General features: G+C 40.2%; 1 protein-coding gene and 1 non-coding gene across 3 annotated transcripts in view; both read right to left on the minus strand.

Annotated features, from left to right (window-relative positions):
- The window catches only part of LOC124161237, a 133,074-nt gene that overhangs the window by 102,933 nt on the left and 6,226 nt on the right, over window positions 1–23,915 (minus strand). The window lies entirely within an intron of this gene.
- Window positions 12,645–12,759, minus strand: Trnal-caa. Its single transcript has 2 exons — window positions 12,722–12,759; window positions 12,645–12,690 (listed from the first exon to the last, which is right to left on the minus strand). It is a non-coding gene; the product is annotated as a tRNA-Leu (tRNA).

Below are 23,915 nucleotides of genomic sequence, written 5' to 3' on the forward strand. Positions count from 1 at the left end.
ATGCAGAGCGATGTTGAGGGTAACAGGGGCACAATATACCCCTAACGACCTCTAGACTACGTGAAACGTCGTCAACGCCGAGAACCAGGGATGGCAACTGAAACGAAACGAAAATGTTTCGTTTCGACACGGAAGGAAACGAAAAAAAAGGCCAAGGCTTAGTTTCGCTTCCGCTTGAAATTAAAATCTCCGAGGAATTTAATTTCGGCACGGGACCAAACTTTACTTCCGGGAACGAGACTAAATTAAACGAAACTCCGCTCCTCATAGTTATGTTTCGATACCAGAAGTTGATTAGAGGACGATTTTATTTTTTTATGTTATTACACAAGATACCTGTCTCAAACCGGCCGAATTTGAGATACATGTTTTCAGAACTTAGCCATCGATATGTTGAAGACAGCGAGGCTAAAATGTGAAGATGCCACTTCAAGACTAAAATTTTTGCTTTAAAACTTTAAGAATGGTTTAGACCCATTACGTTTGATATACGTTCGGAGAGTTTAAAATATTGGGCTTAAAAATCGAATGGCCAGTTTGCGTTCACCGTTCTCCTATTAGTGGTAAAAATATGAGTGCCCCAGGCATCGAATGGAGGTAGGCCAAACCTCTACTTCATTCCACCATGCTTCGTACTCGGTAGGTGGGTGGAAACTAAACTGTTCGAAGGTGAAGCAAGTGGTCCCTCCGGTGCGAAAAGCTATCTGTGATTCGTTCCGTCCCAGAGATTTAGTTTAGTTTCTACTAGATGCATGGGACACTCATATTTTTACCACTGAGACCAAAGTCGTGGCCTCACCCGCGCTGTACTAATACTACTAAGATCCACTCCTGTCTTTTTTATTTTGCATTGATGGTGAAATGGACGGAGAGGAAAAGGAGCGACGTAGTGCTGGATATGGTTGGCGAGGAGAGGCAGCTTTTAGATGAGGTACGGAGGAGACAGAATGTATGGATGGAGCGAATACTTATCGGGGCGGGGATGTTGAAAATGGTGCTAGAGGGTAGAATGTTAAGGAAACGAGGGAGGGGAAGGAAAAGAATAGGATTTGAGATAGATTGAAAGGGAGTAGGCCTTACAGTGAATTGAAGAAGGTAGCGCTGGAAGGAAAGGGAGGCTCCCAGATCACTTCTTTAGTACTCCATGGAAACCTACCTTAATCGGTAGAGTGCTGTAATAATAAGAGGAAAACGGCGAACGCAAACTTGCCATTCGATTTTCAAGCCAATGCTTCAACCTCTGAACACGCATGCCAAGCGTAATGGGTCGAAACTATTCCCTCATATCCCCTCCACTCAACTCCTGGGATCGAAACTTAACTATAAGCGGCGTAGTTTCGATTAACTTAGTTTCGTTCGTGGGGGCTAAGTTTCGTAACGGGTGGAAACTAAACTTCTTGGTGATTTTAATTTCGTGCGGGAACGAAACTAAACCCAGACCTCTTATTTTCGTTTCGCTCCGGGTCGAAACTAAACATTTTAGTTTCGTTTCACTTGCCACCCCTGCCGTTGAGAAGCATGATCATTGTTATTGTAAAGCAAAGAGATAGTTATTCCATATAAATTATTTATAAAACCACTGTTTCGACGCAAAACGTCAATCACCAGGTGAAAAAACTGCGGAAACAAATACACATTTCGCATGTCAGTCATAAAATACGATAGGTCGCAACTGAGATAACTACATTCAGCCATAACTGAATTAGTACCACAGGAGCATTAAATTACTAAGACACATCTTGAAAAACAAAGCGGTACCCTTTGTCTACATTATAGTCATAAACGTATGAAAATGGCGTAGCTTGCCTCAAAGTTACACTTATTCGATCAGCTTTTCGGCAAGAATAGTTTCGGCAAGGATTTCTTTCTGGGGGGGGGGGCACAAGCAAGGCCGTATCCAGGATTTTGTTCTGTGGGGGGGGGGGGGGCACAAGGATACCTCGTAATACAAAACGAACGCATTAATAATGGGACCGTATTAAAAATCTTGCATATTTTTTAAGGGTCTTGGGGGGGGGGGGGCCTTAGATCCGCCTATGGTATAGAGCTATAAACTAAAATTTAAAGAGAAGACTACTTTTTTAAAGTTTGTCAAAACTGGCCCTTGTTAAGAGTTACAAGACCCCGGTTTATATTCTTCCAAAACACTTTCTATCCTCAAACCCTGCGATCAGATTTTGGCAAGCAATTAAATATAAGAGAAAGAACTACACCGCTGTCACTTACATGGCGGAAGGAGCCATTAATTGTGTTCCTGGTGACAGAAACTTTGTCGCAGTCATAGGTGCCAACTTCCACTTATGAGTCATCAGAAACTTTTCATCGACGAACCGGTGAAAACATGAAGGAGTGAGATGTTTTCCGAAAGATTATTAGAGTGGAACGGAAAATAAAGAGAGAAATATAGGTCAAGAGTGGAGTCTATGTGTTCCCGTCGGGGAACTCGCGCGCCATCCAAATGTCATTTCAATCTGATACCCACTAACGCTGAACTAAGGGGAAATAAGCAAAAAAATAGCATCATAAAACATCGTATCACGTCCCCCGGGTAATTATTACGTTACTTTTACAAAGAGATAATAATACGATATTGCGGTACGATAAGAAAAACTATGAATTGGGGTTTTATTCTGTAATTCCATTTGAAAATTGCTGTATTTGGAGAGCTGTTGGATCTTCATATGAATCGTTCAGGGTGTCATTCCTTCATGGAGGCAACGACGATAATGCGATATAAATTAACTGTTGTCGCGGAAGTGAGCCGTTACTCGCGCGCCGTAGGCGGCCGTATATTGAACTTCCTATATTTATGTTGTAGTATTCTTGGCATTAAAATAGGTTTCCATGAAGTATTTACAAAGCTATCTGGCAGTTCCTTCTCCATACATGGACTTCCCTTGCAATTCACTGTAGGGCCTATTCCCTTTCAATCTATCTAAAAATCCTTTTCTCTTCCTTCCCCTTCCTCGTTTACCTAACATTCTACCCATTAACGCCCTTTTCAACATCCCATCCATATCCATCTATACTTTCTGTCTCCTAAGTATCTCATTTAGAAGCTGCCTCTCATCACCCTACATGACATGTCCAGCACTTTGTCGTTCCTACTCCTCTCTGCCCACTTCACCTACTCAATTCTTTTCCACACCCACATCTCGAACGCCTTAAGTCTTTTCTCGTCCTCCTTCCTAAGTGTCCATGTTTCCGCACAGTAAAGCGCTACACTCGTGATCAAATTCTTCACTAACCATTTTCTTTTCTTGTTGCATAGCAACCCGCTCATACTAGGCACCTTTCTGTTTAAAAATTCCAATTAATGGATCGTATTTTTGTGATGTCATCCGAAGTGGAGCCGAAAGTCAGGAATACAGATTAACCCCCGTGGAGTGTAGCGCTCTACGGATAGAAAATGCGGACACTTAAGAAGGAGGAGGAGAAAATAATGGAGGCGTTGGTCATTCCCCGTTCAGATTAAGATTTTCCGTGCGATCGTCAAAACGATAGTTGGCAGAACTAGTCGTGTGAATGCATGTCCGGACACTGGTTGACGTAGTTCCTAACGTTGCCACTTTTCGATGGTTAGGCGCTGGGAGACCGGAAGAGGAAGCGACAAGAGAAGGACGAAAAGTTTTTGAAGCTACCATCACTCTATCTTTTGATGGATCTGTTCAAGTAACGAAGAATATGGGCGGAAGAAAAAATATACGTTAAATACACGTTGAAGAAAGTAATACCTTGATCCTACATACTCAACAGATTTGCTAACCATCAATGTCTCGTTCACTTTAAACGTCAGCACTGGAGGGCAGCACAGGTTTTAACCATCGTCAAGGTCGGTAAAAGCCAGGTCGTGTCACACACTTGACCAATGTAATCCGCCATCTTGAGTTTCTAGCGCGGCGGGAATTCAAATTTTACGTGCATTTAAACGGGAGACATAGGTAAAAGGAAACACGGTTTTCTCACAACGTAATCAATGCCGGGAAGTGAAAGTTTTGTTATAGATAGTTAATAAAATGAATATTTATGATACGTCTGTATTTTGAGTCTATGGTCCACGGTTCGACTCTGGAAAAATTGTCAACTCACGGGAAAAATAAATTTCGCACTGCAGCGCTCTGGATACATGGGTTGTAAGGCACCATGTCTTACTTCCTTATTTAGGAAGTCTGGTACATGAAATTTTCTATGGTTATAGAAAATTATAATATACTTGCGAACACGGGCAGTTTTTGACACTGAAGACCTCGGTTCGACTCTGGAAAAATTGTCAACCCACGCGACAAAAATGTCTTACTTCAGCGCTCCGGGTGCATAGGTACAAGGAACAATGTTTTATTCCTTTATTTATGAAGTTAGATTCATGAAATATTCCAAAGTGATAGTAAATTATAGTATACTTGATAATACGGGCAGATTTTTAGTCTGAGGACCTTGATTTGATTTTTTAAAAATGCCCAAATCAAGTGAAAAAAAAATTCGTTCTACAGCGCTCCGTGTGTATAGGTACAAGGAACCATGTCTAACTTCCTTAATTAGGAAGTCAGGTGCATGACATTTAACACGGTCGTAGGGAATTATAGTATACTTCATAATACGGGCGGTTTTTGACCCTGAGGACCTCGGTTCGACTCTGAAAAAATCCCCAACCCACGCGAAAAAAAAAATTTCGCCCTACAGCGCACCGGGTGCATAGGTATAAGGAACCATGTCTCATTTCCATATTTAGGAACTCAGGTGCATGAAATTTTTACATGGTCGTATGGAATTATAGTATACTTCATAATACGGGCGGTTTTTGACCCTGAGGATCTCGGTTCGACTCTGAAAAAATCCCCAACCCACGCGAAAAAATAATTTCGCCCTACAGCGCACCGGGTGCATAGGTAAAAGGAACCATGTCTCATTTCCATATTTAGGAACTTTAGGTGCATGAAATGTTTACATGGTCGTGTGGAATTATAGTATACTTCATAATACGGGCGGTTTTTGACCCTGAGGATCTCGGTTCGACTCTGAAAAAATCTCCAACCCACGCGAAAAAAAAATTTCGCCCTACAGCGCACCGGGTGCATAGGTATAAGGAACCATGTCTCATTTCCATATTTAGGAACTCAGGTTCATGACATTTTACACGGCCATAGGGAATTATAGTACACTTCCTAATCTGGGCGGTTGTTTAGTCTCAGGGCCTCGTTTCAACCCTGAAAAAATGTCCAACTCACGCGACAAAACATTCCCATCATAGTGCTCTGTGTGAATAGTTTCTAATGTATCTAGATTTTTCTACTTTATTTTGAAAGTAAGGTGCATGGAATTTTTCATGGCCATAGGCAATTATACACTTTGCTCTACCGCATAGGTTCTAGGATTCACTAATTACTTTCTTTTTCCGGATTGATTACTAATATATTAGGGTTTCAGCATAGATATAATAATAATAGGGTAGTTTCCTTCATCAAAGAAAACGAAAGGCATTGATTGCGATTCGTTACCCACCATTAGTGTATTCATAATACACAAATTATTTGGTTTTTGAAATACCGGTTTAGACGAATGGCAAGGGTCAAATTTTATCCTCATTTGAAAAAGGCCAGATTGGCGCCCATGCGATGCCACTCCACGTGACGTCACAGGGACCTAGTTTCTATACGAGAAGATAGGAGTTATACATCATCTGAGGTTACCAATGCATGCATGAGGCACAGAGCTCAGGGAAACATGTCTTAATAATCACCTACTAAAACTGGCTAAGGTCGGAAAGTTTTCTTCGTTTGATAAGGTATTAATAAACCTTTTATAAGCCAAGCGCTACCATTCAGCAAGGCACTCAGCTACCCGCTGGCAGCCTGCGACGTATCAGCGCTAAGCCTCGCCTCAAGGTCACCTCACCGGGCGGGAGGGGGAACCAGAAATACGACGTACGGAGATATTTCCCGGCATTCATACTTGAGCGTCGCGTTTTCGCGCGCTTGAAATTTTTCACTTTTCATTTAATCGCGAAAAATAGATATTGTCATTTAAAAATCTAAAAGCGTGAAATACGTACTCCAGGAGTAATAATCTTTCGATTAAGGCAATAAAAAAATAATAGGAAACCACCCTATTATTCTTATTGGTCCCATGACTTTACATTGTTAAATATAGTACAAGTCAATACAAAAAATACATACACATTTGAAGCTTATTTGTGCTAAAATAGCTTTTGTTAACAAGGAAGAGTTTCAGATTGTAGTTGAAATTTGCCCTCGTAGGAGCATTTTTTAAGCATGAAGGCAGGGCATTACAGACCTGGGTAGGTATATGAATATATATACGTAGAAGGCAACGTTAGGCTATGTATGTGCTTCAATACCTCATTTTCTGTTACCGGAAAGAGGGCCATTGAGGACCTTATATGTTGACAGGGGTCAGTATTAAAGCTGTCCCAACATATTATTGAATTCTGCATGCATAGGGGCACATTGGCGAGGTACTGATTGGCAAACACTGCCATTTGCATGGGATCGGTTTTTATTACTTACCATGATATTTTGGTCAGGTTTTTCGCCAGACTGATAACTCTACTGTAATATTATTTCTTAGTTCGTAATACAAGGTCCCTGTACATTTTTTAAACTCAAAATAATATGATTTCTCCATATGATAATAATATACTCTCATTGAATGCTTATTAATTGTCTTAAGTTGAGGCCTATGTTGATTAGTTAGAAATTGTAAATATTGCCAATCCCAATAATAAATGTAATACTAGAATAATCCGCATGCAAATATTCCAAGAATCATGGCAAATAATGTGACACAGTAATGTCAGTGTGCACTCAGGTGAGCCTTTAGGTACATTTAAGATTTTACAAATAACTGCAATAAATGAATACACATCAGAGCATTAATTAGAATAGGATGGATTCCAAACTCAATCACTGATATTGAGGCAGCAAATGCTGCACGAAGGAAATGCATTCCAAATTGAGCAATTAGACTCAGACAATTAACAATGACAAGACAATCATGGATGTAAATAACTGAAGCAAAAAGCGCGATGTTATTGTACATTTCCATTTGTTTCTTCTGCAATCTATCGACCACAGAGCCATTCTTTTAGGATCAGAACAGTGGCGCCGACTCCATGGGGCCTGAGGGGGCCTGAGCCCCCTCAATAATTCAAGAAAATAATTAAGTTATATTATGCCTTGTGAAATCACAAAAATATATTGGCGATTTTTATTTCCCATGCTTGACGATAGTCAGTGGCGCCGACTCCATGGGGCTTGAGGGGGCCCGAGTCCCCCCAAAAATTCGTTATGGGGGTGAAGCAAAAATGTGTATAGCTTTTCGATTATCTTCTGAGTGTCAACTTATCGAGAATCGAGTTTTCAGGTTTCTAATGTTGATCAGATGGAATCTAAAATGCTTTAAAAAACTTTAAAACTCACTATTTATAAATTTTCCCGGGAAAGGCCCCCGGATTGCCCCCCCCCAATATTTTTTATAAGTCGGCACCCCTGACGATAGTTACCTTTTAAAATAAATTAAACAATGAGTGTTGAAAAAAATAATTATAAGGTTAAGCAGGTTAACTGAATCAAGTGTTGTGAATCATGGTAGTGTTTCGGTGCTGCGACACACTTTCAATTTAACCTCTTCCTGGGGCAAGACTTCCGATATGGGCCCCCCCAATATTTTTTATAAGTCGGCGCCCCTGGATCAGAAGGAAAACGAAATATTCTTACTTCGTTTTTCGTGGATTTGGAGCAATGCGGAGCACTGCAACACACAATTTTTTGAAATTAATTCACATGCCCTATGCTAACACCATGTAAACAACAGACAGGCGGGAACCAAGATGGGAGCGTGTCACGACCTGGCTTTTACCGACCTTGCCATCGTTGCGTAAATGCACGATAGTTCCAAGGATTGCTGGAACTATCGTAATCTGAACGAGGCATTTCGCCGGTTTATAATAAGAAAGTTAAGTAGACGGGGTAGAAGAGGAATAAGGAAATTCTAGGAATGATTGGCGCGGAGAGGACGCTTCTAGAAGAAATGACGAGGAGAAAGAAGGTATTTATGGAACGACATATAAGGGTTTTTAGGCAATAGAAAATACGTCAGGTAAATGGTGTGTGGAATATGGCATGAGAAATAATCAGAAAAAGACCAAAGTTATGCGGTCTTGTAAAGATAATAAAATTTGATCAAATTAAAGGAGTGAAATTGGACGAAATAATTAATGAATGGAAAAAAAACAGAAGTGGAAAGATGGCATTAAAGAGACAGCAGGAAACGAAATAATTTAAAATGGATAATGGAAGTTTGAAAACGGAGAAACCGCAAAGGCGTGGTTTTAGGATTTTCTTGTGACTTGTTCAATCTTACTGGAGTCGAAGCTCTCCGTTTTCCGCCCTCGCACGCAGGAAACTTCCCCATTTCCAAATTCCCTTTCGCGCCGCAGTCGTCAGTCCATCTGTACTCCGTCAGGAATCCCCCAAGCACACGTGAGCGCACGGAATTCCAAGAAGGAAATTATTTCGGTGCCGCCCGTCGCGTGGTAAACAAGCTCCGCAGCACAGTCGGAATCCCCCAGCCTCCCATGTGCAACCCCTTTGATGAGTTCTTCGAATATCATTTCGGTGGGCAAAGAGGGGATGAAAGCAGAGGAAGTTTGAAAAGCCAAGGAAAAATTTCATTTTCCACTTTTAAATATGTGCGCAGCAGGAACGCAATAAGGAAAAGGCTCATCACAATCAGTCATAACTTTTTTCATCTATATCTACCATTAAATTTACTTACTGCTTCGCAAGCCGCCTGTCTTTCACAATAGCCCTGTGCTTAGCCAATAGCCGCCTTCGCTTCACAATAGGCCTGTGGCGGGGGGTGTTAGGACACCAGTCGTTTACGGATGAAAAGGAAATGCTCTGACAAAATTACGCCTAGAATTTATTAAAGTCCTTTATCGTTCCGGGGAAAAACGAATTCCCATACCATTAAAAAATATTTCTCCTATTGATCCCTTTCGCAAAATATTTCTCCTATTATTATATTTATCGTTTCTGTCAGACATGGAAATGTAGTGGGGTTCTAATATGATATTCTCTGTCATCATCATTAGACAAAAATCCTAAGATTTGTTTGACGCAGCTCTCCAATTCTCTCTTCTATCCGCTAACCTTTTAATAGCTACATATTTCTTCTATTTTACATCCTTTATAACCTGTCCTATATAACTCATTCGGGGCCGTCCCTTACCCTTTTTCCCTCCCACTTGTCCTTCAACGATTGTCTTCATCAGGCCGTCGTGCCTCAAAATGTGGCCAACTAGGTTGTCCCGTCTGCTCCTAAAGGTTTTTAGGATGCTTCTCTGTTCTCCCACTCTTCTTAGCACTTCCTCGTTACTTACACGGTCGATCCATTTTACCTTCATCATTCTCCGGTAGTACCACATTTCAAATGCTTCCACTCTTGACTTCTCTGCTGCTGTCAACGTCCAAGCCTCGCTTCCATAGAGAAACATACTCCACATGTAGCATCTGATGAATTGCTTCCTTATTTCTATGCTTGTATTCTCAGCTGTAAGAAGATTCTTCTTTTGCTAGAAATCCCTCTTCGCTTACGCTATTCTACTGACTATGTCTTTCTTGATTCGTCCACCGTTGGTAATTCGGCTTCCCAGGTGAGAAAACTCTTTCACCACTTCAAGCTTATGCTTTACTAGGTTAATCTTTGTTATAGCCTCCTCTATTTTGCTACAAACTAATATCTTAGTCTTCTTTTAGTTGATTTTCAGCTGATATCTGGCCATTGTCCTTTCCATGTTTGTCAAAGTATTCTTCAAATCCTTCTCTTTCTCGGATATGACTGCCATGTCGTCAGCAAATCCCAGCATACTATTTTTTTCTCCGTGGATATTGACAACCGAAGCTTTCTCCCTATTCTCTCTATTGCTCTGAAACATATCTATTCTCAATACCTAACGAAATCTAAGCTTAGCGCGCAGCCTCCTATTCTCTATCGGTTACGGGCATAATTCGTTTAACATCTGTATAACCCGTAGCAGTTTTTGACGAATCGCGCAGCTTTACTGTGTCTTTTATCATGTTCACGGATTGTCTTCCTATACCGCATCCCGAAAGTTTGTTTGCTGTGTATTTAAGGGAGTTAAGAAATTCTATTATTCCAAGAAATGTCAACGTATTGAGAAATGACATGGGGAGAAGAATTTGGAAATCAGAATCAGGGGGGTTGTGCAATCGTAGGCTTGGGAATAGGATCATGGGAAAAGTATATAAAAACCATTGGATAGGACTGTCAATGCAGTAAAACCAGGCTTGCTAAGAAAGTCCACGAAAAGGAAACGAATGCGGTAGAGATGATTATTCTGCAATGGGAAAAACAAGAAGAAACTTGGGAATAAACAACATTCTGGATTAGTGGGAAATTTAGAGTGAAAATTTATGACGCTCAGTATCGTATTCACTTATTTAATGAGTTATTCAACCATGTTTTGTTATTTATAACCTTGAATCGTGGATAAAGACACCTCGGAATGACAAATAGCCTATATATGACATGCGATTGAGAAGTGAAATCGGGAAAAGAAATCGTTGCAGCTAAGAAACACATCTAGTCAATTTCATCACAATTTGAGTGGCTTTTTGCCGATATAGATCTGCAGATGAATTGTAGATAGTTCCCAGTATACGCTAATTTAATTGATAAACCGGCCGTGACGCTACATAAGACCCAATATAGAATAAACATCTTGCAAATGAGACACTTGAATTCCTTTTAAAACCTCCAAAGTGGATCAAAAATCCCATATGAAAATCATTGACAGCAGATCGAGCAGATGCTCATAACTGCATACAAAATTTTAATTTCCCCCAGTGAATACTATTGATGAATTCTTCTCGGGTTCTCAGCCAGCCAGCCAGGCCACACGTGAAATTGGACTTTCAAAGAGTAACATGACCTTGAAGACGGGAGACAAGTCGTCTATCGAAACGTCGGCTTATATGATAGAATTAACCTGGCTAAGAACCCGAGAATTCATCAATTTCATTTATTATTTATTTTCCGATTCCTTGAAGGAGGAACTTCGATTAATTGAATTACTTTCAAATTTCAAGTTTTCTGTTAAAAATAGCGTTTTCATCTACGAATTAACAATTGTATAATTTCATTTTGGCATAAGAAATGTCCTTAGTAACTAGACGGAGAATATTCATGGTTGGCGCGAATAAGGCTTGAGTAGCATAGTCAGAGTGCAATATTAAACTGCGTTTTTTAGACTAATCTAGTGGGTATATAAACCAATGATGGGGATGATTCGTAAATGACTCTTCGAGAACAATCTACACCTGCGAAAATTACACTGAAATCCCAGAACTTATTGTTTGATGTTCACCTTATCGGACAAGGCTGACTGGGTACACTGTGATTCAACCCCAAGACTGAACAAAAGCTGTTCAGGAGTCCAAAAGTAATCTTCCCAACCAGTCTAGTTGGATTCCCACCCTATATCGACCAGTCACGGGCATTTCGGGAACTCAACCGGCAGTTGTTCACCCGAAAATCTCTCTGGCAAAGGAAACACTCAACTCAGAGAGAGAGGTCCCTGAATCCGCGTGGGTGAGTAAACAGAAGGACAAACAACTTCCGCGAAGTACCAGTCGAATGGGACGACGAACGCGACGATTAACTTCCTATGGCATTTGACTCTCTCTCTCTCCCTCTCTCGAGTGAAATTTCCCAAATTCTGGAAGTTGGAGAAAGGAAATGGGACAACGCGTAAACCTCGATGAGTAAATAAAAACAAACAGGATTTTCAACTTGAAGAAAGCTATGAAAACGAATTCTACGCGGTTGTTTCACGCTATTTTGTATTAACTTCAGATTTTAATAATCCTCGTAATTAGAACAAAATCTATTTTGCTTAAACCACTTATGTCAGTTCTTTTTAATACAATTTTTCGTATGTTTGCATGCATAACCCATTATTTAAAACAATCTTTTTGATAAATATTTTATATATTTTTGCTTAATAAAGTATTTCAATTGTTATGTAAAAATCATCTTATCTTTTCACTATATAATCTTACCATCATTAATTCATCGTATTACATAATCACTTATTTTCGTAATAATAATAATAGTAATAATAGCATTATTCATAGTTTCGCATATATAATAATAGCATAGTTTCGTAGTAATAATAAGCATTGAAATCTGAAAATAAATTTTCGGAACGTCGGAAAATATGTTATATATATTTTACTTAAACCGCAAGAGTATATAGTCAATATGTATTTGGTGCTGAAGGTGCACCACCCCACTGAATCATGTAGTCTGAAATGACGTTTTTAAAATGGACTTTGAAAAGATTTCTTTCTTCCCGCTAGCTTAGAGTATAAAATAATGCTTGATAGTATTTTATTTAATTGCACTGCAATTAAATTAATCTTTAATTAATATTAATTTCTCATGGCCCACATAATCCAAACGCCACTGTTAGGCAATTTTGAAGATTTATTTCTTATTTTTTTCTGCTAAGCTTTGGGGTGGGATGAGTACAGTCTCTAAGGTACCAAAGTGTAAATAATGTGTTAAAATAACATCATCATCGTGGGCGAAAAAAAAAGTTTTGTCAGAAGTGGGATTCGAACCCACGCCCTCTTACGAGGACCAGAATTCACAAGACCCGCATGACGGGCAGGACTATCTTGAGTCTGGCGCCTTAGACCGCTCGGCCATCCTGACAGTTGTGATTATAAGACGATAATAGTAAGGTAGTTCTGCCTGCTATTCAAATGCCTAAATGGCGCTGATAATAATTCCTTGTGCGCCGCAGTCAATAGGCGCGGAGCCAGATATTTTCCTCGGGGGAGCTTAGGTGATATGCGGGTAGACTACACGCGGATCACCCCCAACGGCTAGCATGGGCCGTGTATAAACAACAGAAGAGTAACTCAGAAGAAAAATATTGGGAGCCAATAAGAGAGATATGAGGGAGGAATCCTTCGGCTCGCACGCAGAAGAGGGAAGATGAGGAAAAAAAGGGAATTAAGGCCTGTTTGCACGGTACAATATCTCGCACGACTTAATGTCTATAAGTTTGAACGCGTGAACCAGAGCGTACATAGCGAGGGGCAGGAGGGGGCAGCTGCCCCCACCCTTGAAGCAAAAGTCGCAAATGTTTTTGAGGAAAATAATATTTTTTTAAAGCGAATAATTTTTAAAACTAATAAAGAGCTGTTACAGTTTCCTTAAAATGTTGATTTCATTCACCCTTTTCCATTGTTAAATATTACCTACAGCTCGAAAAACCATGGCTTGCCCCCCCCCCCCCCTTACTTTGATCCTGGGTACGCCCTTGCGCGTGAAGGACCATGAAAATGCACCGTGTAACCACCCAACCTTGTGCAAATCAATGCACAGAAAATAGAACCTGCTCTAATTTGGTTCATGCATTCGAACATGTTCCGTTCCAGTCCGCAAAAGTCGTTTAGGCAAACAGGCATTTAATGTGTTGATGTGTCGTTTAAACAGGCCTTTAGGGAAAGGGAGTGGGACTCAGAATTATATGGTCTCGATAATGCACTCTTTATGTGTCCCACTTTCATTTCCAGGAATCGGGATATAGAAGTAGATGCAGTGGCTTAACTATTGGGGGGGGATGAAGGGATGTATACCCCCCCCCCCAAAGCCTCAGAGAAATCAAAAAAATATTTAAAAATATTGTCTGGATTTGATTTATATAATAAGTGCATCTGCTAAAAGTTAAATTTTAAGTACCAAAATTATGTAAAATGCATTTTTAGGCAAGTTATTTTTCAAAATTTTTCCTAAATTCCCCGTATCCTGGGGGGTAACTCCCACTAACCCCTTCATTACTCCAAAAGCCCCGCATCTTCCCGAAGTTACGCCACTGAGTGGTGGAATTTAATAGTCAGGACTGTGAAGGAAGGGGAGCGAAAAATTATTCAGGAAGGGTATAAACAGAAAAATAATAGAAAACTACGGAATAGACCAACTTTTAGATAAAAAAATTGCAGGTGAGAACACTATCGGCGAAGTAACTAACCCTGTCTGACTTCTTACCTCCGTAAACAGGGGCATATCCAGGATTTTTCCTGGGGTGGGGGCGCAAGGGTCTAACAGGCAAACTATCTTATCATACTTGAGACTTAAAACAAGGTAAAACAATTGCTGTACGAAATAATCTATTTATTTTAATACGAAACTTATTAATATTAAATTAAATGATTGAGGCTTCGTAATATAAAAAAGGAAAACGGCAAAAAAAATGTTGTCTACTTTTTAAGCGTCTGGGGAGGGTAAGTGCCCCCATTCCCCTAAATCCGCCTATGTCTGTAACTCATCCAGGAACTACTATTCTATCGGTAGGCCAGCTCAGCAACCGTCACATCCGCGGCAGCCACCTCCCCGGCCGACACAATACCAATTCGGCGGGCTCTGCCGATCCGTCAGTCTTTTGCTGTCAATTCGGGAAAATATACATTTTATTAAGTCAGCTTTATTTCGTTTGCATAATGCTGAAAGTTTACTTCAGAATTAACTGTATACATTGATGTGTGTGTTCATCGAAAAAAAATTGAGTGCCAGAAGATTACCCCTGGAGTGCCTGAACAGTCTCCATGGACTAGTGGTCTCCTCAAATTATGTATCAGGGATAATCGCCGCGGAGGAAAAAATTGCGGATGTGGGTGTTTTGGACGCACCAAAAACCTGCTAAGGCTACGCTCCTGGCTGTCATAGCGAGAAAGGGATAATTATAGGTAGCGCGGTTGTCATTTTTGTTCTATGAAATTTCATGAGTCAAAAAATGTCATTAGTTGGAGAATACCACTGCATTCCAATGCTAATACTCCACCAAGCTCATCTATTTGCACTTTTGAAGCGCCAAATTATTTATTTGGTCAGAATGGAAATGAGAGTCGGCTATTAACTTCGCATCCGAAGAGAAAAAAAATGCCAGTGACACGTTCTTCGTCAAGTTGGGCTTCGTAAGATCTGACGGTCTATCATCGCAGCCATTTGAATTCTTGTACCGCTTCCAAGCGAGGAAAATAGGCTGAAGTTCCCGGGCAAGTTGCCGAACTTGAAGCGAGCAAATATTTAGACTTGTGCAAGAATTAGATTGTACAAGGCAGTAATTACGAGTAGCACAGACAAGTGAAATTACTATGCTTCAATTTTCTCACTGAAATTAGTTTTTTTTCTTGTGTGCCTCCTAAATTCGAAAATTATATTTAACATGTCGTGTCACGCCTAGTAATGGAGAAAATCATACACTCCACGCATTTTGATTGCACAAATAATGTGATGCTGTGACACTTTGTGTCAAGATAGAAATTTTTTTTTAAGCACTTCCGACTATGTGCCCAAATTCGGATGACGTCACAGGTATAGCCTAATACGGACATTGTTTGAAAGTTCAATACATGACCGCCTACGGCGCTCGAGTAGCGGCCCTCATATAAAGGGCTCAGTTCCACGAAAAACAGTTCGTTCCCGTCCTGCCATTGTTATTTCCTCGAGCAATGAATGACTCATCGAAAGGTTCATTTAAAGATCCAATATTTTGTTTCGTTTGGTCATTTTCATTCGGAAATAACAGAATAACCCCCCTTTGCAGAGTGTGTTTTTGTAAGCCGTTTTACGCTGGGGATAAGAGGAAGAAAGCGGAGGTCAATACATCAGGTTCTCGTTAACGTAATATAACGGAGCAAAGGGCCCGAAAAGCGAATCCTCCGCTTGTCTGACAGCAGACTATCAATCCCACTTCCTCCTCAATCTCCCGACTCACACTGGTCCACTTGGGAGGCAATGGAAGAACACCGAGGGAGAAAAAAAAAGGCCTCACTCCGTGCACGTGTGTCCGTATTTTCCTAAAGCTTGAAAAACTCGACTATTTTTCATGTAAAAGTCCACCGATTACTTCATCTATGATATACAAAGACAGGGAAAATGACAGCGTAAGCCATCATTTTCTATATCAAACCCTTCTTTGAGGACATCTTGATGTTTACCAAGCTCGTTTTCATGCTAGAAAAAAATGGATTCATACAAAATTAAAAAAAATATTAGGGGGTGAGGCACCCTGCAACGCAAAATGCCTGCTTTTGAGGTAACAATAGGTTTTTGAACATGCGAAATATAATAAATTGTGTGAGTTTATTTCATGACAATAAAAAATATTTTCACGGAAAAAACAAACAAACCTTCTTTAACATCCAACTTGACTCTGGCAACAAAAGAGAAAGAAAAAAATCTCAACGAAGCACATTGTCAATGTTTATGCAACCATTAAAAATACTATTAAATTTATTTCGTGTTATTCAATCCGTTGAACTTACAACTGATCACTGGATTGAAAAATGTCACCAGATGACAAGTCTTTAAGTTCTCAGCAGAACCAAACCGCCTTTTTCCTTATATATTTGTTTTTATTTTTGTATTAAAAGATTCATTTATTTCTTTTATTTGGATTTCGTGAGCAACTTCACTATTTTGATTACACTAAAACATTTTTTCACTTCATTCCTAATGTTTAAATAAAATATTACGACGAAAAAAAACAAAAAATATCATTATTGTTTATATAATTGAAAATGATGACGTTTTAGAGTCATCATTTGAGCTGACATTGACGCCATCCCTAAACTTGAACGTGAAATATGATCGTGTGATTAAGGGCCAAGGGTCGAGAGACGGACAGCGGAGGAAATGGTAGGAGGGGAAACTGTTTCGCGTAGTCATGGCGATAAATGGGTAAGCTTTCCCGTGAACAAGAGACTCGATCAAAAGCAACGCGGCCACGATGAGATTCTTTTTTCTCCGAAGAAATCCTCTTCTAATCCAATTACGACGACAGCATCCAAGCCGCCACTCAACCCCAGAACCAAATTGACGAAATGAAATCGAGCCATCATGGAGAGAGAGTCTTGTTTTCTTTTCTCTCCACTATCTCATATTGGGAGTCATCATACTCATATTGCTAACGAGATTCGTCCATCAAGGGATTTATGAAGTCAACGAAGGAAGAAATAGAGGTAATAAAAAAATTAGAACTAATAAAATAGATATATTGCGAGGATTTACTTTTAGAATTTCCCTGGGTAAAAATGTAGAGTCCACTGAACCAGAAGTGTCGTATCAGATTTAAAAATTAACTTTAACAATGGAAATAATTACACATGAATAATGCAACACGAATATAATTAAGGTTAATAATTGCAAAGGAGGAGAGAAAATAGCCAGTCAAATATGAAAATCTGTATGAATTTGTAGGAACCCATCAAAAAAATTGAATGCGGAGTAAGTTTATTAGTAATATAGCGTGGACTGTAGCTGAGTATGTTCCTTTCCCTGTAAATTTAATTAAGAACTCAAAAAAATGAAAATAAGTATGCATACATTACGCATCACGAAAATAAATAAGGTTGATTCACGCAGAGGAGTTGGAAACAATGGAGAAACTGGCCCATCAAAATTAAATGTCGATATTAAAAAAATGAAAATACAGAAAGAAGAATGGAGAAAACTGCACAATCAGGAACTACGTAATCTTTATGGGGACAATACAACGGTAGGGTTATTAAAAAGCAGGAGATTGGATTGGATGAGACATTAGGAACGGATGAAAAGCGAAAGACAACCAAAATAAGCAAATTACAGGTTTCCGGAGGGAAGAAGAACAAGAGGAAGACCGAAGAAATGGTGAACGTAGACGATCTGCAACGAATGGAAGTCTGGGAAGATTTTAAAGTATACCGGGACTAGCCACGGTGATAACTTATACGGGAGTCACCCGCAATGCACAATCGTGCGAAAAAAATCATTCGCCTTGACCGGGATTCGAACCCAGATCCCCCAATTTCCGGTCGAGTGGTTTAGCCAGTTAAGCTACCGAGGCGTCATTCTTCCCTGTGGATATTTGCGGACACTACCGGACAAGGTGTTACTGGACTGCAGGGTATATGATGCCACAAGCAGTCCAAATCGTGAGCACAGCGCCACAGCCGGAGAGCAGGCCCGGACATAGAACACAAAGAGGTGTTCGCTCTTGACTAGTTTTAAAGTATACCGGAACTAGCCACGGTGATAACTTATACGGGAGTAACCCTCAATGCACAATCGTGCGAAAGATCCACAGATTTGGACTGCTTGTGGCATCATATGCCCTGCAGTCCAGCAACATCTCGTCCGGTAGTGTCCGCAAATATCCTCAGGGAAGAATGACGCCTCGGTAGCTTAACTGGCTAAAGCACTCGACCGGAAATCGGGGGATCCGGGTTCGAATCCCGGTCAAGGCGAATGATTTTTTCTCTGTGGATCTGAGAAAACGATAGGAGGGAAGGGTGTGGAGTGAAGAAAGAAAGAAAGAAAGAAAGAACATAAGAGCCTTGGTTTCGACGTCGCGCGGTCCAATGGGCCTGATTCCATATAGCAAGTATCCGAATAGATAAATGATGGAAAACCCAGTACCCACCCAAATAAAATCAATACAACTCATACGCCCGCGAAAAAAATATGACGCTGAAAACCCAATTACAAGAATGATTACATGAATTACGACAATGAATGCACGAGGGTTGCCCAGGAAGTTATGCACCACTCCTGGATATTCTCAGCCGACAACAATGGTGCGAATGGGAAACTTCACATATCGATGGCTAAGTTCTAACAACACGTATCTCAAAATTTTTTACCGGTCTGAGTTAATACTGCTAATACTGTTAATAAAAATGCAATTCAAGAAAAAAATCAACTCTTTGTTTGCAAATGTATGCTAATTTTTCAATGTTATGTATTTTTGGTTTTAAATTTCAATTCAAATTATATAAAATTAAAAAATAAATCGTTTTTTTCGCTCTTCTTAAAAGTTACTACTTCGGAGATACGTTTTGTTGGAACTTAGCCATCGATATGCATTACCTGAAATTTCATGGGTGCCCGCCCAAAATTTCTGACTCCTACGACTAATATCGTATCTACAGGACCGTTTCGAAATGGCGTCTATAGGTGATGTATATAATGCAAGCAGGGAGCGTCATTGAATGTCTCACTGCAGAGAAAGAAACTGTAGAGAATATTTAAAAACGTTTATGCAAAGTCTAAGGAGATTCTGCTGTCAGTATAAGTACAGTTAGTCACTGAGCTCAGAGGATGAGGGCATCAGGAGGCGGTTCGGCGGTGCCCCGAGATTTGCAGTGGTCTAGGACCTGAACAAGCATTGCTACCAACGGGGCAAACACGTCCTTTTTTCGCGCTGGAGGAAGGCCATGAAACGGGACGGAGGTTACGTGGAAAAATGGGGTTTAAGCTTAAAAATTATCCCTTCGTGAGTGTATATCTCCTCATGCGCAATGAATAAACGTCGAAGAAAAAAATATGGTGCATTACTTTTTGGGAAAACCTCGTAGTAACCCCAGGACAGTATCATCATCATAAGTCAGCAATGCTAAAATTGGTTTGACTCAGCTCTCCATTCCGCTCTCCTATCCGCTAGCCTTTTCATAGTGACATATATATTCTCTAATATATATTTTATAATCTGTCCTATGTAACTCATTCAGGGCCCTCCCTTGCCCTACTGCCCTTCCACCTGTCCTTAAACGATTGTTTTCATAAAGCCTTCATGCCACACAATGCGGCTAGCTAAGTTTTCCCGTATACTAAGGTTTTCAGAATTTATTTTATCGCCAATTTTTCTTAGCGCGTCCTCAATAATTACTCGGTCGATCCATTTAATATTCATCATTCTTCGGTAGCACCGAATTTCCAATGCTTCCACTCTGACTGCTCTGCTGCAGTCAACGTCCAAGCCTAGCTCCCATAGAGAAAAATACTCGATACGCATCACCTGACGTATTTTTTCCTTACTTCTATGCTTGTATTCTCAGCTGTAAGTAGATTCTTCTCTTTGTAAAAATCCCTCTACGCCTGAGCTATTCTAGTGACAATTTCTTTCTTGCGGCGTTCATCGCTGTAATTCGGATTAATAGTTAACGAAATTCTTTCACTTATTCAAGCTTTTGTTACGCATACTTCGACACTATTTTCATGGTGATTTTCTGCAGAAGTAGTCATTCAAGAAGATAACGAATGGATCTCGCAAATTAAATCACCACCGTGCGAAAACGACCATCATATAAAACAGTATGCTCCACACCTTTGGACACATTCCGCAGCTGTGTTCGCCTGACCTACTGAGAGAGGTTACTGCCTTGCATTCTCGCGTGACACTGGGATTTTTTCCTCAATACATTATCCCAGCGAGCTACCTCAATCCCGAAGAGTTTCCCGCTCCCACACACCAGCCTCGTAACACTTTCTCTTTCGTTTTCCTCGGTAGATGCTCAGCCTCTTCAACAGCATAGTGAGTCAGTCATGCGGTACATCACCACGCGCTGAGTCAACAGTTATTCCGAGTTGTCATTAAATGGGAGACTCCAATCTACACCCAGACCCAATTTTTATCGACACATTCCACGATCATTATATTTCTAGAGAAATACTTTCCTGACGTCTTTATTTAATACATGAAGTAGGACTGATGGCTGAAATCAAAATAGCATAGTATATGGTGGCCAGATTCGTGATGAGTTGTTCCGATAAAAAGTACAGCATTTCCAATTCGTTAGGAGAGTTAGGATGGGAATCTTGCACAGGAACATAGAGCAAAATTAAGGCTACATTTACTTACTATCAATATATTCGGAGGAGATTATATCTCAGACGACGTGAAACATATCCCTCGTTTACCGTCGCAGTATGGTAGATGTTACATCAGATTAACGCTGAAAGATCTTCCTAGAATCATAGGAAGCAAGATCTTGCATACTGGTGTCACACCGTGTGATGAGGTAAACCTAGGTACCGTTCGCTCACTTATTATTATTAAAGTATTCCACCGATCAAGGTGGGTTTCCATGGAGCTCATAATAGGTATTCTGGCAGTATATCTTCCCCATACTTCATTGACTTTCGCCTTCAATTCACAAAAAGGCCTAGTCCCTTACATTGCCTTAAAATCCTATTTTATTTCTTCCTCTCCTTTTTTTCCGAAAATTCTATACTCTAACCCCGTTTTCAACATCCCCTCCCCACTTAGAACTCGCTCTATCCATACCTTCTGTCTCCTATGTATCACATCTAGAAGCTGCCTCTCCTCACCCACCATCTCCAGCACTTCGTCGTTTCTCCTCCTCTCCGTCCACTTCACATTCTCCATTCTTCTCCGCACCAAATCTAGAACACCTCCAATCCTCTCTCGTCCTCCTTCCTAATTGCCCATGTTTCCGTGCCGCAAAGCGCTACACTCCAGATCAGACTCTTCACTAATCTTTTCTTCAAAATTCTTACATAGCGAACCTCTCAGAAGCTCCTTCCTGTGCAGAAAATTCTAACTACCTATCCTCTTCCTTGTTTACCCAAAATTCTAACCTCCAACACTGTTTTCAACATCCTCTTTCCGCTTAGAACAAGCTTTATCCACACATTATGTCTTATATGTATATCATTTAGATGCAGCCTATCCTCATCAACCATGTCCAGCACTTGAGCACTTGAAAAGGGGTAAAAATCTACAATGGAAGATGATGCATGTACGTGTTGAGGCCTTCAGAACTCCGCGGCCGTATTATCAGGGCAAAGGCCCGACCGTAGCAGCTTCGGAAGCGCGAGGTGCTATAAATGAATATGGGAGCCTGTATAAAAATAACATATTTAGAGCTCTCGGGCACATTAATAGGCTGCACAAGCCGATGCGGTCGAGACGAGTGCGGAGGAGCGCGGTATTTTTGGGAAGGGTGGCGCTTCGTGAATGGCGGGAAACTCGAAATCTAATGACAATTGACAATCATAAAAAATTCATCGTCAAGTCGCTCCATTGTTTGGTTTCTCAAGCTTCTAATAAACATCACGTTAGTATCGAGAAAAATGAGTTTGATTACCTGATTAACCCATTTCAGCCCAATGTAACCATGTGGCTATACCCTATCGTGCTGGGAAAATGAGGCTCTTGCTGAATAAGAAAAATATGAGAGAATTAATGTATACGCTTTGGAGCTAGCTATGCACTAAAAAATAAAAAAAAATAGCTTTTCATCGCTCAGAAATTAATGTGGGAGTGCTGATTAAAATTATTGGAAATTAGCGTGTAAATAAGGTGACCGTCCTTTAAAAGTTGTCCAGATTTTACGGGGCGGCCAACCTCCCTATTTTTATACGCCACTGATTTTGATGACGCACGAAATTTTTCGCATTAGGGCAGGGGTCTTCAACGTTTTTTAATGCAGGGGCCAAAAATCGATTTGACATCGTCCGCAGGACCTCAATTCTCACATCACTTTGGTACCACATCAATAAAGTAAAAAAACTGCAATAATCTCTACTGGTTAAAAAAGTTCAATCAATCAATGCAATTTTTGACATTGTTTATTTTTGACGAGTCTGTCGAAATTTGGTACAGTGGATTCGGGGTTCCCAGGGCGGGCCCCGCAAAGGATACGCTCTCGAGGGCCGGGAACCTAGTTCCGAGACTTATACGCCCGTGCCACTTCGAGAGGGGGAGGACAGAGGAAGGATAAGGATGGGAGGCATCGCCGCGATGAGAGCCCGACGACACCTCCAGGGGAAGGATAGGAAAGGAAGGGAGGGGACGAGGAATCCCGCACCGTCACAAAGGCGGGCGGGCCCTACTAACAGCGAAACCAAGCGTAAGCAATTAATGTTCTCAGTGCAATCTTGGAGGACCATTCTATGAGGAAGAATGATCCAACGATCAAATCGTTAGATGATATTTGGTACAATATTTTCTTTTACGATACAATATTTTCTTTCGACACTAGGGGCTGTAAGAAATTAGCCGGGGGTTCGAATGCGGCCCGGGGGACGCGGGTTGAATACCCTTGTGTTAGGGTATCCCGCGCGACTACTTCAGTTGGGCCACTCATCGGATTCATATTTTAAAATCCACAAAGAAAAAATCTTTCGAATGAAGACTAACTTTCATAAGATAATGTAAATCCGGAGATGGCATCCCTTATTTAAGCTGCTAAGCTTTCGAATTTCGAAATTAAAAAATAGGTATTATACTCACTCAATCTTGTATTCCTATGTACCTATATGACGAAGACTATTGCAAATTCAAATTTGTATAATGGCTAATAAAACTATTATTATTATTTTCATTATTATTTATAATATTTTTGGGCTTGTCGGGACCTCAATGAAAATATAAGTAAGAGCGAACTGGTGCCTCTGAGACCAATATTGAGACGGCAAATCCCGAATAAATCGTTTTCTTTTCCGTTTTTAAATACGCAGCGTTTTCCCATAATTTTTTTTATAGATCGAAATTTATCCATTTTTTCATTCTAACAATAGAAATTAACCGTTGAGGCCATGGGTAAAAATACGTTCAAAACATGAAAAAAAGAGAAACTGCTTATACCCTAACCTGCTATAAACGGTAAATCAACACCTCAATAATTGTAAAGCCCTAGTTTATTCAAATTGATTGATTATTTCCACGGGTGCCTTTGTTAGTAGGATATAAAATAATGTCTAGAATGAATAGAGAGAAAAAAGACGAGCGAAAAGATGAAAGTTTTTGCTACTCTAATCAAACACCTACTTTCACGAACGTAAGAAACATTCGCAGAGAAGTCAGAGGCATACGGAGTACGGAGGCTATTCGGAGTCACACGAAAGTAAACGTTGAAGTGCGGAAATTCAACATAAAAAATATCATTCACTTATAATATTTGATCTAATTAAAACGTACATTTCAATTTTTTATCTGGCCACAAATGTTATGCAAAAGCAGATGTTTTGAAAATGGTTTTTTAAAAATTGGCAATTAAGTAGACATATTTACTTTAATG

The sequence above is a fragment of the Ischnura elegans genome, chromosome 6 (assembly GCF_921293095.1).
Source record: "Ischnura elegans chromosome 6, ioIscEleg1.1, whole genome shotgun sequence".
Lineage (NCBI taxonomy): Eukaryota > Metazoa > Arthropoda > Insecta > Odonata > Coenagrionidae > Ischnura > Ischnura elegans.